The sequence below is a fragment of the Panthera uncia genome, chromosome C2 (assembly GCF_023721935.1).
Source record: "Panthera uncia isolate 11264 chromosome C2, Puncia_PCG_1.0, whole genome shotgun sequence".
In the NCBI taxonomy this organism is placed as follows: Eukaryota; Metazoa; Chordata; class Mammalia; order Carnivora; family Felidae; genus Panthera; species Panthera uncia.
Genome location: NC_064810.1, coordinates 80,291,301 through 80,310,316, shown reverse-complemented (window position 1 = coordinate 80,310,316; position 19,016 = coordinate 80,291,301).

Here is a 19,016-nt window from a genome sequence, read left to right as displayed (position 1 = left end):
ATAAGTATTAGTTTCCCACTTCCAAGCATTCCAAATACCTTCCCCGTCAACAGACTCTCCATGCTCCAATCCTTCCTTCAGAATGCTGAGAAGAGAACTCTCTAAAATCTGATATCATATCTGGCCTTAAACACCCTTAACACTTCTCACTGCCTAGTGAAAAAGAATTCATACTTCTTTGTAGGCCATACACAGCCCTCCTGATGTCTTCTCCAGCTACTCTTCCCCATGCCGCCAAATCTGTACCCTCACGGGATTGTTGTTTTGTTTCTACACATGTAATATCCCCTCCTGCTCGCCTGTGTCATCCCTCATTCTTCCGTCATCCTTTCCTTTGTCTTGAAGTGCCTAATCTTTTTTATGCATGCCATTCCTACCCTTCCTTCAAGTTCTAGCTCAAATGCTGCTTGAATCCCTTTCTTAGTTCACTCCTTTTTCCATACTCAACGACATGTGCCTACCACTTGGTACCTCAAATAGTAAAGCAGGTACTGTGTATTTCCAGTGCCTGTCATTGTTTTGGGTACTAGGAGATTCTCAACAAATATTTTTGAATGGATACATTAAAAGATTTATGACTAAAAATTCATAGTGTAGAAAAGCAAAACATGTTTTCAAAGCTTAAGCCCCCAAACTAAGAGATTCCTTTGAAACCTTTGAAATTAAAAAGAAGCCTAACTTAAATAAACTTGCTTATAATCTTATTGAATGTCTCACCTCTAGAGGTGACCCAGGCTGTAACAACTGTAGACCCAAAGAAGTATTTTAGACATCGCAATAATGACAGACACATAATTGAGAAATATTCATGGTCTCTCTGTAACATTCTGATGGTTCCATATCAGAATTTCCCCCAAAGTATCCCATTGTGCCACCATCAGAGGCAAAATAGAAAAACAGATGGACCCCAAACTGGTCCAAAGTAACATTTCTCTTTTTTTTTATAGTGGTGGGAGTGGTTATTATATGTGGATTGTCTTAATATGATTTTCAAAATTCACCATTTTATTCTTCAACTTTCATTTGAAAGGGACACACCACTTTTGTGCCACTTTTTTTTTTATCAACTAGAGAAATCTTTTTATAGATAAAAAACATCTTAGTGAAAAAATAAACTTCCAGAGTAGGTTTTGAATATAAAGAGGGAGGGCAAAAGGCCAGTCCTTAACGTGCCAAGCAATCAGCCTCCTGTGGGCATCAGTAAACATCCTCCGTGTTCAAGCCCAATAACCACTGGACTTTTCCTGAGTGATGTGATGTGACACTAATAGAAGTAGGAACTGGGTCAATTTTGTGCTCCACACAACACAACCCATTCCTTACGCTCTGACAGTTCACACTTACTTCTGGATGCAATGGACCTATCATAATTTTGAAACAAGAACACTCCGGCTTGTTTTAATGGTAGGAAAACACACACATTCTGCCATTTCCATTAAAAAAAATCTGATTTCTTGATGATTAGCAATTAAAATAGTTCAGCTTTAATTAGCTCACTTCAGTCAGTAGCTAAAGGCTAAAATGACAGTGAAGAGCAATCTGGAATACAATGACTGACTCATGGTTTATAAATGAGGCAGCTGAGATACCGCATGCATCCCGTGAAGATGCCAGGCTATGGTCAGCACTCCATCCACACCCAGGGCCCCAAGCACTTGGGCAATGCTGGGCTCATTGATCTCCACAGATAGCTATTGAGTGTCTCCTACGTGCCAGGCTCTGGGTTGGATGCTGGAGATAACTTAAAGGGGAGACATAAACCGATCATAAAAGAGTATAAAAGGTAATTGCTTTGATTAAGGGGTTTAAACAAAGCAAACTAGAAGAATAAGAAAGAAACAGCTAAGTCTGCCTGGAGCCATCAAAAAGTACTTCATGAAAAGGGTGACTTAGTAACACCGGCAATGCAGACAAGCTGGGAGTGATGTATTATGGGAGAGGGAACAGCATGCATGCTAGCAAGAAAGGCAAAGGGCTGTTCTGGAAGTCTGTCTTGCTTGGAAGTAATGTGGGCTAAAGGAGCGGTCAGATAAGAGGCAGAATTGGTAGACAGGGGTCAAATCATGTGAAGCCCAACAAAGTTTCGATTTAGTCCTCTAAACCAGTAGTTTTTGAACAGCTCTAAGCTAGAGGCACTTTGTTCATTGGAAACACTTATCGGAAAGCATAAAAAAACAGATTTGGGAAGCCCAGCTGCTCCTGTTGAGGCATGATATATGTTGGTGAGGAAACCTATGTGTTTGTAACCTCCACAACACCAAAGCCAAACCATTGCTTCAGGAGGGGGAGGTTGTGGTAGGCAGCCTCTACCATGGCTCCCAATTGTCACCACCTCCTGGTATTCACACCCTGCATAATTCCTTCCCTCCAGTATGGGCTGGATCTAGCAACTCCAGAAGTAGTCACGAAGTCACTTCTGAGAGAAGGTTGCAAAGACTGTGACTTATGCTGCTTTCATCTCTCTCCCCGTCTCTCTCAGAGATCTCATTCTGAGGGAGCCAACTGTCATATTGTGAGTGGTCCTATGGAAAAGCCCACATGGGAAGGAACTGACATCTCTGGCCAATAGCCAATAAGGAGACGAAGACTGCCAACTATCACAGGAGTGATGTTGGAAGGAAATCCTCCCAGTTGAATCCTGAGATGAAACCACAGTTCTAGCCAACACCTTGATTGGAGCCTTGTAAGAGACCTCAAGCCAGCTAAGCTACATTCAGATTCCTGACCCAAAGAAATTATGAGATAATAAATGCTTTGCTGTTTAAGTCTCTAAATTATGGGGCCACTTGTTATGCAGCAAGAGATAACTAATACAGGCACCACTGCAGAATTCTGAGCACAGAGTGATAAGATCAAATGTGAATTTTAAATGTGAACTCAGGAATGAGCCTGCAGGAGAAATTTATTGGGACAAGACCAAGATGAAGCATTTGCTAGCCCAGGAAGAAGATGAAGAGGGCCTGAGTAGTGGCGGTGGAAAGGAGAAGTGGTATAAATACTGAAGAGGTAAAATTAATAAAACTTGACATTATTTGGTTCTGCGGAGTAAAGGAGTTTCAGGGACAAATGCCAGTCATTAGCTAAGGAATGAAGGAGGAGGAACATGTTTATAGAGAAAGAAAAAAAGTTTAATTTTGGCACGTGTGGAGATCAAAGTGGCTGAGAGTCATCCTTATGGGGAACACTAATAGTTACTTGGAGGCATGGTACAAAGAAGTCTGAAATCGGGTACTCTACGTAAGAAATTGTACTTACTCACAGAGGCTGCAAACTCCAGTGCCCTTGGGGGTTAAGAAAATAACATAAAGGAGGAAAGAGTTCTGGGTATAAAGTAATAGGGAACAGTGGAGACTGTGTTGAACTGCAAGGTGCCTGCCTTTTTTAAAGGTATCAAAGCCAAACACGCTTGAACCACTGCTCTCTGGGAGGCTGAATTCAGCTTCAAGAGAAGCTGGTTTTAACAGAATTCCTGAGGAAGATATCACAACAGAGTGAAAAGGGCACGAGCTTTGGCATGAGTCAGGCAGCACTAAGTTCAAATCTTGCCTCTACCACTCACTAATTGGTGTCACTGGGCAGGTCGCTTATACTCTCCGAGCCAGCGTTTCCTTAGCTATATACAGGGTGAGGAATACCAATTTTAATGGAATTGTTGTGATTAAGTGAGATAATGATTTTGAATGCTAAGGACAGTTCCTGGCACAAAATAGGTACTTCAGAAGTTGTAGCTGCCATTATGATTGTGATATATTAGTAGCCATTCTCTCTCACTGAAGGACACTCCAACATATTGAATGTCCCCACCATGCTGTTCAGAGAGCACAAGAGTCACCACAGAGCACCCACTCTAGAACTCTTAGTATTCAGTGTGTCCAGAATGGTGAGTGAGAGAGAGAGAGAGAAAGAAAGAGAGGGAGACGGAGACGGAGACGGAGATGGAAAGGGAGTGTGAGTGAGTGTGTGTGTGTGTTGCAAGTACTTTAAGTAATGGAAAGTTCAAGGTCAGGAGGTACATGGTACAATAATAGAAACCGAAAACAGAAGCCATGGTACATCCAGGCCCCCAGGAACTGGGGTTGCAACCAAAGCAGCCCTGGGACTGACAGCAACAGGGGTTGACAGAGCTTCATACTTGTGCTCTGGAAATAGGACTTTGCTATTCTCCATGTGCTGGTGCTCACATTGCCGGCACATTTATTTTTTCTACTTTTTGTTTGTTCCACCTTATAGTTTCTCTTCCCTCATAGTGTCTGTTTCCTCCTAACTTTGACCTATAAAGTCCCAGCCCCACCTATTCATTTCCATTGTAAATCCTTTCTAATTCAGTTCTTGATAGACCTACCTTTTCCTCTCCCCTTGCAGTTTGAGAACAAGAATCTTTTTCAACCACAGTCATCTACAGCTGAAGAAAGAGAAGGGGAAGTCATGTGATATAAAAGCCACCTAGGGGCGCCTGGGTGGCTCAGTCGGTTAAGCAGCCAACTTGGGCTCAGGTCATGATCTCACAGCTTGTGGTTCAAGCCCCGCTTTGGGCTCTGTGCTGACAGCTCAGAGCCCGGAGTGCTTCAGATCTTGTGTCTCCCTCTCTCTCTGTCCTTGCCCTGCTTGTACTCTGTCTCTGTCTCTCAAAAATGAATAAATGGTAAAAAGAAAAAAAAAATTTTTTTAAGCCACCTAAGCTTTAGCAAGAGCTGCGAGTGGACAGTTTCCTGTAGAAGGGACTGTGGGCATGGAGGCACCATGACTGACATCCCTACTATAATGCATATGTGAGCATGTGTCTAGCACAGGCCAGGAGGCTGGATGACAGGGCAGATAAAAAATAGGATACTCTAATTTTATTTTATTTTTTTTTCAATATATGAAGTTTATTGTCAAATTGGTTTCCATACAACACCCAGTGCTCGTCCCAAAAGGTGCCCTCCTCAATACCCATCACGCACCCTCCCCTCCCTCCCACCCCCCATCAACCCTCAGTTTGTTCTCAGTTTTTAAGAGTCTCTTATGCTTTGGCTCTCTTCCACTCTAACCTCTTTTTTTTTTTCCTTCCCCTCCCCCATGGGTTTCTGTTAAGTATCTCAGGATCCACATAAGAGTGAAACCATATGGAGGATACTCTAATTTTAGAAGTCAGTATGAAAATATTATTCAGCCATAAAAATAAGGGAAATCCTGCCATTTGCAACAACATGGATGGACCTTGACAGCATTATGCTAAGTGAAATAAACCAAACAGAGAAAGACAAATACTATATGATCTTCCTTATACATGGCATCTAAAACAAACAAAAACCCCTGAACTCACAGAGAGAACATAGTGGTGGTTGCCAAAGGCAGGAAGGGGTGGGGGGTAGGGGAAATGGGTGAAGGTGGTCGAAGGTACAAACTTCCAGGTATGGGATAAGTCCTGGAGATGTAAGGTACAACATGGTGACTACAGTAAATAATATGGTATTGTATATTTGAAAGCTGCTAAGATAGAAAATCTTAAAAATTCTCATCGTAAAAAAAAAATTGATAACTACGTGTGGTGATAGGTGTAAACTAGACTTACTGTGATCATTTCACAATTTATACAAATAACAAATCATTCGGTTATACACCTGGAACTAATATAAGTTATATGTCAATTATATCTCAAAAATAGTCAGTAGGAAATTAGTTACAAGAAGGTGACATGCAATATGACAGCACTGTTAGCTTCTTCCAGGAGCCCTGCTTTTTTGCCCTTGGCCAATGCATCAGGTGCAAAGAATTACCAATGCAGTTGGCTCCAAGTGTAATGTCTGTGGTGGCTGCATTTAGGTTCTTTATATAGACATTTGGAAAATGAACCTCTGCTCTGCTCCAACGTCAAGGGCAAGGATAAGACTTGTTTTCTTTCTCTGCTCCTCATTCCTACTTGGCTGGGTGTGGAATCTGGGACATTACTGTTACTCCAGTCCTCAGCAGAGCTCATCTAGGGTGAAATAAGGGTAGGAGCAAGTCTTTGTCCTCACTGGCAGCTGGCTTTCCCCAGGCAGCTGTTGTCCCCCAGGATTTTCATCCTCTACTTCCCACAGAGAGGGCCAAGCCCCAGTGGCAGCTGTTGTGATTTCCAGAAAGCACAGAACTGGGGCTTCCCTGCCCTCCCTGCATCTCCCATGGGTGTCCATCCAAACGCACATGTTCCTGTTTGGAAGCTGAAGGTGTGAGTAGCTTTGAAACTGACTGAAAGGAGAAACGTGTAGATTCATAGATTGACAGAATTAGTTCAGTAAAACACCCCTTTTATTACTCAGGAAGTGGAGGCACAGAAAAGTGATGAGGTGACTTGCCCAAGGTCATAAAACTCCTCATTCTGCAATTTATTCCTGGTGGAGAAGAAATAGAAACCATATTTCATGTTTCCAAGGCTACTGCTCTTCCTTCTACCTTAGAGGTTTGAAGAGGAACTGGCTTCTGCTTTCACACATTTTAAATTTTGATTACTCCTGGGGTGCCTGGGTGGTTCAGTCGGTTAAGCGTCCGACTTCAGCTCAGTTCATGATCTTGTGGTTTGTGGGTTTGAGCCCCGTGTCGGGCTGTGTGCTGACAGCTCAGAGTCTGAAGCCTTCTTCAGATTCTGTGTCTCCCTCTCTATCTGCCTCTCCCCTACTCGCACTCTGTCTCTCTCTCTCTCAAAAAGAAAATAAAAACACAAAAAAATTTAAATTTTGATGACTCCTGTTTGTTCTCCACCCACTATTCATTATTAGAGTGATGTTTTGATTCTGTGTTATTATAGGCAAGGACCCAGCAATGCCCCAACCCTGCCTTGCCTCCTACTTCCCTCTCCTCTTCCCACCAGGCTCCAAGGAAGCTAAGCACAATAAATAATCATAGGTTGTGAAGCAAAATACCTCTTTATTAACATGGCCCAGGCACACATACTCCAATGTATAGCTCTCTGGTAAAATATTAAGTGCGGCTTTCTTCTTTTTGGGATATCACTGCCCTCTGACCATACGTAAAGAGGAGGAAGCCTAAGAAATAGGGGAACTGTATGGCCAGGTTTGCACAACAGGCTTTGGCTTATTTGCTCACCCAAATGCACATTAGGAGAAAAGTAGGAGATGAGAAGAAACTGGCTAAGCCTGATCCATCTAGAAGTGATACAGGAAACACAAGAGAGGAACACAGGAGTTCACACCGTTGAGTGAATACAGCCCATATTAGTAACCTGACGCTGTGTAACAAATCAAAACTTGGTGACTTACAGTAATGATCATTATTATCTCCGACAACTTCTGTGGGCTGGGAATTCAGACGAGGCATTGCAAGGATGACTTTTCTCTGCTGCACAATTTCTGGAGTCTCCACTGGAAGACTCAAAGACTGAGGACTGGACCTATCTGAGAAACATTTGCCTACTCACGTGTCTGGTAGTTAGCTGTCTGTCAGGACACTCACATGTGGCCTCTCTATGTATCTTCCCCCAAACATGCTAAGTGTCCTGAGAGAGAGCTACCAGGAAGTCATATTAACTGTTACGATGCAGCCTCAAAAGTCATGCAACATCATTTCTGTGACATTGGTGTAGTTGTGGCAGTTACGGAGGTCTGCCTACACCCAGAGGGCTCCCCCTGGTCTCCACAGACCCTGCCTCATGATGAAGCATGTTAATGTTACATTGTATGAAGACCATGAGAGAGGAGACATTTTAGGAAAATACAATCTGCCACATGGTCCAATCAATGTCTTGGGCTCTGACCATTCAAATTAGAAACTTCCTTACTGGAGCATCTGGCTGGCTCAGTCAGTGGAGCATGCAGCTCGATCTTGGGGTTGTAAGTTTGAGCCCCACGTTGGATGTAGAGATTACTTAAAAATAAAACCTTAAAAACAAAAACAAAACTTCTTCCTTACTGAGTGGGGAGTTGGAAGAAGGGTGATCTGAGATAAGCCCAGATGGGAAGAGGGCTTAGAATTTTATTTCTCACAGAAACACCACCGTATTCCTACAGATATTAATTTAGAGACTCCTATTTCAATCTCTTCATAACTCCCTTACCTTGGCCAGAAAACAAATTCAAACAAACTGTCCAGTTTTGACTTATGCATAGCACTGGGTTGATAGGTAAGAGGATATGTGGATATTCAAGAAGGACCCTTGCCCCGTCAACCCTCCTCCAAACAAAACAAAATAAAACCTAACACTATATCATACTGTCTGAGAAATCCATGGGAAAGTTAATTTATCTTGATATTGTACCAAGTGTTAAATTCAAATACAATAGAAGTTCTATCTTATTAATCATGTATACCTTAATGGAAGTTCATTTGGGTTTGAACTGGGGGAAAAGGGGAAAAGCAATGGATTGAGAAGCTGGTAAGGATAAGGCAGAGGAGAAAGGAAAAGCAGAAGGAGTGGAAGCTATAGTTACCTGGAAATTGCTGTGTTACATTTCACCACGGCCCAGTTCTGGAAAACATTTTACATGGTTTTCCAGCTGTAAACCCACAGTATTGGCTTGGGGACCATAGATCCTCCTCTACCTCTCACCCAGAGACCAACCCTGGAGGCCAGTCTTCCCCTTCATCCTACCCCTCACAAGAAATGCCTCTTTCCTCTGAGTACTCCTACAGAAGGGACTAGGTAATTCATATTTTTAAATTAAAAACAATAACTATCATACTAACATTGATCAAGAGCTTACTATGTGCCACATACTATTTTAAATGACCACAGTATCTTCAAATAATCTTTACAAAAATAATCTCTGAGCTAGGTGTTGGGAACCACCCCACCTTTACAGATGAGAATGCTGGAAGCACAGAGATGTTCAGTAACTTGCCCAAAGCAGCCCAGCTGATAAGGCCTAAAGCTGAGGTTTGAACACAGGCAGCCTAACTCCGGAGTCCACGCTCTTAACTGTTGCATTATGATATAGGGAAACTTCATACAACCCAGTTATCAGGAGGAAAGATCATTAATAAAGAAGACCTTTATTAATAGTAAAGATGAACACAATAAACTAAAACCCTACATAAAGTATTTAGTGAGGGGAAAAAGTAGCAAGTCAGGAGTAGGAAAAAAATGAAACAAGGGGTCCCTGGGTGGCTCAGTCGGTTAAGCATCTGACTTAGGCTCAGGTCATGATCTCATAGTTCACAAGTTCTAGCCCCACGTAGGACTCTGTGCTGACAGCTCAGGGCCTGGAGCCTGCTTCTCTGATTCTGTGTCTCCCTCTCTCTCTGCCCTTCCCCTGCTTGTGCTCAGTCTCTCTCTCTCTCAAAAATAAAGTAAAACATTCAAAAAAATTTTTTTAATTAAACAAGAATATATATAAATAAAATAAAAAAAACAAAAACAAATTAGTATACTACCACCTCACACCAGTCAGAATGGCTAAAATTAACAACTTAGGCAACAACCGATGTTGGCAAGAATGCAGAGAAAGAGGATCTCTTTTGCACTATTGGTGGGAATGCAAACTGATACAGCCACTCTGGAAAACAGTATGGAGGTTCCTCAAAAAGTGAAAAATAGAACTACTCTATGACCCAGCAATTGCACTACTAGGTATTTATCCAAGGGATACAGGTGTGCTGTTTCAATGGGGCATGTGCACACAAATGTTTATAGCAGCACTATTGACAATAGCCAAAGTATGGAAAGAACCCAAATATCCATTGACGGATGAATGGATAAAGAAGATGTAGTATACATACACAATGGAGTATTACTTGGCAATCAAAAAGAATGAAATATTTCCATTTGCAACAACATGGATAGAACTAGAGAGTGTTATGCTAAGCAAAATAAGTCAGAAAAAGACAAGTATCATATGACTTCACTCATATGTGGAATTTAAGATACAAAACAGATAAACATAAGGGAAGGGCAGCAAAAATAATATAAAAACAGGGAGGGGGACAAAACATAAGAGACTCTTAAATACAGAGAACAAACTGAGGGTTGCTGGAGGGGCTGTGGGTACAGGGATGGGCTAAGTGGATAGTGGCATTAAGGAAGACACTTGTTGGGATGAGCCCTGGGTGTTATATGTAGAGGATGAATCACTAGAATCTACTCCTGAAATCATTATTGCACTATCTGCTAACTAACTTGGATGTAAATTTAAAATAAATAAATAAATAAATACATAAATACATAAATTTAAATAGCAAACAAAAAAATAGTAAAAAGTGGTTTGTGTGTGTGTGTGTGTGTAAATGATTATTATCTCAATCAAAACAAGGGGATAAATATGAATTAATAAGATTAGAAATAAGAACAAACTATATTTCTGATTGTGTGCTTGCTTACAAAAATATAAAGCATCAAAAAGAAACATAAGCGGTTAGCCCACAAAGATGTCTGATCCTGGTGGACATGAAAATTTTCCAAACTTTCAAAGAACAAAAAAATTCCTATGTCACATAAACTTTAAATGTGTGAGTGTTTGCATGTGTATGTTGTAGCTTAACCAACTTATTTTATAAAGTGAAAATGATTGACTTCAAAATTTGAATAGGAAACTGAAATCAAATTATAGGTAAATCTCATTAATAAACAAAAACATTAAGATCGTATGTTAACAAAAGGAGAGAAAAATATTTTACATGTGCTAGTCACTATGCTTAATTCCAGAAATGCAAAACTTGTACAAAGAAGTAAAAACAATATAGCACATGAGGTTGGATATATAAGTTTTATCCAAAGAGATTTTAATAAGTTGTTGGCTATAATTCTCATCTCTTCCTGATGAAAAATTTGAAAATCAAGTGTTAATAATTTAGAGATTGCTTTTTTGTCATATGGAATTTAGTTTAGTAATTCATCAGAAAGGTGGATTTCTGGTCAGCATTGTTTAAAACCATTTCTCTTATATGAGAATATATCCTTTACTCTGGAGAAAGCATGTGCAGGAAGGAGGACTGGTAACAAGAAAAAATATTAGCACCTCAGGGCAGGGACTCTCATATTTACAGACTGTGGCACTAGGGATCCAGGATCCAAGGAGAGATGAATTCAAGAGGCTCACATGGAGGAAATAACTAGCAATGCCCAGGAAAAGGGAATAGGAACAATTGCTTCCAAATGCCCTAATGATATACTTTTTTTCCTTTTTGCTTATTTTTCTTTCAGCTGCCTCCAAACTATTTTTATCTTCAGCCATTCCAAACAGGAAATGAAGGCAATGTTAGCAATGTTGGATTGCCAGTCTAAACATGATGGAGTATGCACGGAAAAGAAAGGGTCTATTTTATTCTTAAAGAAACACACATTGGTTTTCTCAGTCAGGATTTGTTGTTCTAGAAATGCTGTCAGTAACTATCAAGAAGAAAATATTATGTATAAATGTTGGAAAGGAAGAAACAAGAGTGTCTATTTTACAGATGGCATGATTGCAGACCTAGAAATCTAAGGAAATCAACCAAAAATTACTGAAAGTAATGAGTTTAGCTACAGAACTGACACTAAAAATGTTGTATATATGTATATATAATATTTATGTATAGATTGCATTGAATTATATGTTCACGTCAATATATATGCTGATATAAAACCAGGGAATACAATAAAAATGGATTTCTATTGTTGCTATTACAACAAAAACAGATTAAATGCATGGGGATTGACTTAATTTGTGGCAAGGATTATTCAGAGAAATTATAGAGAGCGTAACATATTGAGTGCTATGCCTGCTCCTAATTAGGAAAGTAAATATAATAGTATTTTCAAGGTTAGTCTGTAGATTTATCAAAGCCTCAGCAGGTTAACGTACCTAACAAACAAAGGGTACAATTCCTCTGGTATAATAACAAGAAAAAATCCAAAGAAGGGTTATTTTAAGAAATATAATGATTATAGACTTATCCTACTTTATATTTTGTGTTAGTACATTTTAAAACATAAAGTGATAATCATGAAGGCAATAGGGCATGACATTGAAAACATAATTAAATCAGAAAAAACAGATGTAATAGATTCATTCAAAGAGTTTGAGTATGACAAATCAAAAGTAATACAGTGAGGAAAGGAATCAGTAATAAATGCTACTGAGACAACCAGAAATTGGTGTAAAAATCATTTACTTATGCAGTACTTAAGAACCAAATTGGAATCAGTTCATTTGCCAGACTATGGCAAGTCTTTAAAATTCCTAAGACTCCTTTTACTCTTGGTATGGTAGGACTTATAACACCTATGTTTGAAGATAGTTTTGAGGAGTAACTTAATAATGTATGTAAAGCATTTAGCACAGTGCCAGGAACATAGTGAGTAATATTATCCTGAATCAGAGCATTAAATACAAACTAGAACAAACTGGCTAAATGATCCAGAAATGTAAACAGGAAAACATTTATCCCAGTGGTGGAGAAGAAACAAATTTCTGATCATAGAAGCATGAAGAACATTATCAGAGACAAGACGGACAAACAAAAACTTAAAAAAAACTTTCAAACAGAATGTATTATTGAGAATAAATACATATTATTGAGCTCCTAAGTGAGGTGGCTTTGGAAAGAGTGTTGCCAGCCAAGGTAATGGGGGGAGGGTAGTGGGGGTAGGTGGGAGTGTGGGGGTCGGTGCTGGACTAAATTTGAGGATGGTCTGAAGTCTCTGTTTGTCAAAAAGCCCTATCCTAGGGGAGGGGTGTGCCCAGGGCTTTCTTTACATGAACCCAAAGGATCTCAAACCCAGCAAAGGTGGCCCCCTCCCTGTTCTAACACCTCCTTCGGCTAGGTTTATCCAGAGCCCTGTGGTCCCTTCTCCTCCAGCTTGCAGTCCAGAGGGGCTTCGTGTGGGCAGGACAGGTTCCTGGTTCTCCCAGTTCGCACTGCCAGCTGAGCCCCTCTCTCTCTCCACAGAGGCTGCTCATCCGGCCCACCTCCAGACAGTCCAGCTGCCTCTGCCAGCCTCCTCCAGCCTGCTCAATGGTCCCATCCGTGTCCTGTTTACCCCTCCACCCACCTAATTAATGTCATTGCCTCACCTTTTTTTTTTTTTTTTTTTTTTTTTTCTCTAGTAATCCCAAATTGTATGTCATTCCCACATCCCCACCCCGACCAATACACCTTCTGTATTACTCAGGGTTCTTCAATACATGAAGAGATTTTTCTTAAAATGTTTATTTATTTTGAGAGAGCGAGTGAGCGAGCAGCAGAGGGGCAGAGAGAGAGAGGGAGACAGAGAATCCCAAGCAGGCCCCATGCTATCAGCCCAGAGCCCAACTCGAACCCATGAACCATGAGGTCATGACCTGAGCCGAAATCAAGAGTCAGACATTCAACTGACTGAGCCACTCAGGTGCCCTGAGATTTTTTGTAAGGAATTGGCTCACACAATTATGAAGGCTGAGGAGCCCAGACCCAAGAGAACCAATGGTGCAGTTTCAAAGCAAGGAAAGCCTGAATGCAGAAGACCGATAGCCCAGTTCTGAGACATAAGGCAGAGAGAGAATTCTCTGTGCACTTGCTTTTTTCTTCTATTTGGGCCTTCGTGGGGGAAGCCCACCCACAGTGGGAAGGGCATTCTGCTTTACTAAGTGTATCAATTCAAATGCTAATCTTACCCGAAAAACACCCTCCCAGACATACCCAGAAATAATACTCAACCAAATCTCTGGGCACCCCAGGTGGTCCAGTCAAGTTCACACAAAAAATTAGCTGTCACAGACTTGCTGCGCAGTTCATACCTCAAAGCCTTTGTCTAGGACTATTCCCTTTCTCTTCTTCATCTGGATAGTTACTTTATCCTTTATGACTCAGGTAACTCCTCCAGGCAGGCTTCCTTGACACATCCTAGCTGAACCAAAAGCCCTCTTCCAAGCATCATAGCAACCCACCTGTGCATTTCTCCCTGACTAGGTTGCAAATTTCTTGTGGGCCAGAGACAGTCATAGCTCTTGGCCGTCCTTGTTCCTAGCACGGTGCAGGCCCACGCTCATCCTGGGGAAGGTTTTGTGCCATCTGCTGCTGTCTATTTCACTGCTGGCCACTAGTCTGACATCACTGTTTGTCCTACTGAAGCTGCTCATACGATTTAGACAGTGGTTCTTAGCCCTGATGCACATGGGAATCTCCTGGAGAGCTTATAAAAATACCAGGGCCAGGTTCCCACCCAAAGCCAATTAAATCAGAATCTCTGGGGGTGGGCCCAAGTATCCATACTTTTTCAAAGTTCCCCAGATGGATTTGCCCATGCTGCCAGGATTGAGAACCATCAATTTAGGACATAATTCAGAGCTTCAGGGCCACACTAAGAGATGATCGCAATTCTGAGTCTGACTGGGCAGATGGGGAAGGGCACCCTGCTGATAGGGTTGCTATGCAGGGATTAGGGAAGTCAGGAAGCATCTCAGCTCCCTGTCAGGGCCTCCCCGTCTTAACCCCCCCCCCCCCAGGCTGAATGCTTATAGTTATCACTTTCACATGTTCTTGAAGGCTAGCTGTTTAAGCCCTGTCTCCTGGAGCTGGCTTTGAATGCTGCCTCACTCATTCACAGGTTCGCCTTTACTCCTAATGAGGGGGATGGGGCCCTTCATTTGGCATTACAGTACTTCATCCCTTGGGGCCTTCCCTCTGGAGCAGAAGGGTTGTATGGTAGTAATGAGGAGGGTCCAATGTGAGCCTGAAATATATATAATTTTAGGGACCTTTTTAAGAAAAAGAATACAAATTTACAAGTCACAACATTGCTAGGGCCCTCCCAAAGTTTGGGGAAGGGTCAGTGCAAGTGCCGCAACCTGAATTTTAAGCTTCAGCAGGTTCAGAGCAGACCTGCTTCTGAGACTAGTAGCTATGATTTACTGTGTCAGTCTGTACCAGAGACTTTTCATTTATGGCTCTCTTTACAACAAACAAGCAAGGATGAGTTATCCTAATCTTACAAAGGAGGAATCCCTGGTTCAAAAGTGTTTGTTCCTTATGTGGAAGTCACATATGTGGAACTCGAATTTGATCTAGTTCTGGCTGGTTTCTGGACCCAGACTCTTTCCGTCACACCAGCAGATCTCAATATCTACAGAGGTTGTGTATGCCCTGGGGCCTGGGATCATCATAAGAGGTAGGCAAATCTATAAGCACACCAAGTATTGTATGCAGGTTGACAAATTAAGGTGGCTTGCATATATATATGGAATGTTTTCTACATTATATAGATGCTGTTGTAGTTAGAAATCATTTAAAAGCACAAGTGTTACTTAATAGCCTAAATCGCAGTCTCCTTTCTCAATCAAGAGATATGAAAAGTACAACTCTTATATGAGCACTTGCAGAACTTTAAAAAAAAAAATTTTTTTTAACGTTTATTTATTTTTGGGACAGAGAGAGACAGAGCATGAACGGGGGAGGGGCAGAGAGAGAGGGAGACACAGAATCAGAAGCAGGCTCCAGGCTCTGAGCCATTAGCCCAGAGCCCGACGCGGGGCTCAAACTCACGGGCCGTGAGATGGTGACCTGAGCTGAAGTCGGACGCTCAACTGACTGAGCCACCCAGGCGCCCCAAGAACTTTTTTATTTTAAAAGGGATCCTGGTGCTGGAAAGGTTTGGAGGGACTCTTCTCAAGTAGTGGTCTCTAAAATGAGACATCACAAAACAGTCTGTTAGGGTAAAGGAAGACTATATCAGAAATTCTATCTATGTTTATTCTTACCCTTACCTTTAAAAATATCCATGTATGTTTATGTTTCATAAGGTATATACACGTTTGTAATTATAAATAAGTGCATATTGCATGACATAAAAGTTAAGAGCACAGACTCTGGGGTCAAACTGTCTGGGTTAAAATGTTGGGTGTGCGTTTGTATGTCCTTGGAAAAGAATATTTTCTGTGCTTCAGTGTCCTCACCTATAAAATGGAGATAATAATACCTGCTGCATAGAGTTGTCAAAACTGAGTTAACGCATGCAAGATATTAAGAATAGTGTCCTGCAATAGAGTAAGTGCTGTGGAAGTTTTTTTTTTTTTGTAATTAAAACAATGATTATTATGCATATATTAAGGATACATTCTCTCTCTCTCAACCAAAAAAGGTGTGATCTTAAAAGTTTGGCAATTACAGCTCTAACAATTCAACTAACTATTGTAGAAGCAGAGAAACAAATGAATCTGGGGCAGCAGATCAAGACACGCCCCCCCCCCCCCCCAAGCTGCCTCCTCCTGCTTAAGCCAGATTCTAGCTTTGGGATCTGGGCTAGCACTGCCAAACTGCCTAACTACACAAGAGTTAAAAGAGGCACTGATACGCCGGAATTATTTCTCTTTGTGTTGTTCTCCTGCCCAGGAATGGGAAACAGACTGCTACAGAGAGCTTCCCTCTGAAAACTGGGGGTGGAGAGACCAAATAACAAGGCTCCACTTACTGCAGCTTCCCACTCCCTCCTGGAAGAAGAAAGGGGTCTGTGTGCCGGGGGCCCCTCCCCTGCCAGCAGCCTGGCAGAACAGCTGCTGATCCCCTGCCCTGAGATCCCTCTTGCCTCATCTCCAGGCTGAGGCACCGGGAAGTGGCAACATCAGCTTTAGAGAAAAAGAGAAAGAAGTACATTGAGTTTTGCTGATGCTGTTGACTTTTCTTTCCTCTTTTGCTCTTTCCAGGGACAATTTCACAGTCTGTATCCTCCTGAAGCCTCAACGCCCTCAAGCCAAGAGGTCAGCTGGTCTGGCTTTCCTCACTTCCCAGATGCTATCATCCAGATTCCCTTCCTCCTGAAGGAAAATCCCTGAAGACCCTTGCTAAGTCCCAACCCCCACTCCAGGCTCCTCTCTCTCATTGGGTCTGCCTCTCATTTACTCCAGATAGATTTATAACTTATGCAAATACATGTAGATGATTAGGCAAATGATTATGCAAATGACGCCTTTCCTTTTCTCCATCCCAATTCTGGTAACACTGGGAGAAAGGAACAATAGTGATTAAGTCCTGACATTCGAGACAAACATGGATAAACCCTGAGGGCATTATGCTAAATGAAATAAGTCAGACACAGAAAGACGAATACTGCATGATTTCACTTATAGATGTGGAATTTTTTTAAAAAACCAAACGCACAGAAACAGAGAGTAGATTGATTGGTGGTTGTCAGGGGCTGGAGGGCAAAGGTGATCAAGGTTACAAACTTCCAGTTATAAGCTGAATAGCTTCTGGGGATCTAATGTACCGCAAGGTGACTATAGTTAACAATACCGTACTGTATATATTTGAAAGTTGCTAAGAGAGTGGATCTTAGATGTTCTCACCACACATGAACCAAAGGTAATTAGGTGAAACGATGGATGTTAACTAACATTATTGTGGCAATAATTTGTAATATATGCATATATCAGATTATCATGTTGTAAGCTTATATGATGTTATATGTCAGTTATTACCTCAATAAAGCTGGAAAAAAAAAGGATTAAAAGATGAGAACTAGAATCAACGTGTAAACGGCAAAGAAGCTCTAATTTTAATCTAGAAAATAAAACATAATGGCTATTTCACAGCAAAAATTTATTTCCACAGAGGATAAAATAAAGGAGGTCTTTGATCCTTAAGTTTCCATGAAAGCCTCACATCTGTAGCAAATTATAGAAACTGGCTCCCTATACCCATTGCGTTTTCCCACTGAAATTAGTGATTCTTAGGAAATGGTCAAGGGGACTAATTTCTGTATTTTATCAGGACCTCATACTGTTACATTGGTGTATTATACACTGAAAAAAATCCTGAATCTTCTGCCTAATAGACAAAATATCTTCATATAAAAAAACATAGGTCCAACTGTTCAATTTCTATTTTAAAAACTCTTGCCCTATTTTAAACAGTTAATAAAGCTGGCTTTTCATGAACCATGTAAGAATAAGTAACCGTGTTTTTAAATTGACATGATATTATAATGCTCACTCTTATAGACTTAACAAAATCTATGATTCAGGAGTCCTGCTAAAACTTCTGGGAAAGGTTATTGGAAGCCAAGCACATGCTGACCGCTGAGAATTTAATAATTTCAAATGCTGTTGCAGCTGAAATTCTATCTCCAATTTCCACCTACTCAGATTGTCTATTATTTATGAAACTGACCCTCATCACGTCCACACACAAGCCCTAGGAGCCCACAGAATACTTTGTCTAAAGTTATAAAAACAAATGTTATTAGAGAACCATCCTTAAACATATGAATTATATACTATTGCTTAGTTAAAAGAGAACCCCTAAATTGGAATTTCTTAGAAAACTTCTTAGCAGCGCCATCTAGTGGGGAGTGCAAAAAAAACCCAGTCTGAATACAGCCAGTTCTTGGAATGATTTAAATTTTACTTAATAAAGCTTGTTCCATTTTCTGACATAGAGCCTAAATTATGAGATAGTCTTAAGGACTACTTGGGTAATAGAAAAAATAGTAGTATAGCAAAACTTAGATTTTCTCCAACACTTCAGATTTCAAATTTCCATATATTCTAATAAATATTCTTGAATTTTGTATTTCTTTTTATGTAATGTTATGGTCTTAAATAAAGAGAATTTGTTAGTTACACCACAAAATGTAATTTGGTTTTTAGTTCTTTGTAAGCATTCTTAAAATTTTTTTAACATTTATTCATTTTTGAGAGACACAGGGTGTGAATGGGGGAAGGGCAGAGAGAGAGGGACACACAGAATCTGTGGCAGGCTCCAGGCTCTGAGCTGTCAGCATAAAGCCCAACGTGGGGCTTGAACTCACCAACCGTGAGATCATGACCTGAGCCGATGTCGGACGCTTAACCAACTGAGCCACCCAGGTGCCCCTCTTTGTGCGCATTCTTAAATTTAAGTCACAAATTAGGAAACATTTTATTGGATCATGTGTTCTAAAGTCAGGGGTGGGTAAACAAGGCAAAAGTTAGGTGACCAATGGAAATTTAGTTTTTACACAACATTATGTTAAGCTGTGCTAGACACTTTTTAAACAGACAATTGATCATCAATGTTTCTATCCAAAATGCCTGCCTTCTAGGAGCTTACATTTGGGGAGGGAGCAGAGAAAATAAGCAAAGAAATATATAATATTTCAGATGGTAATTGTG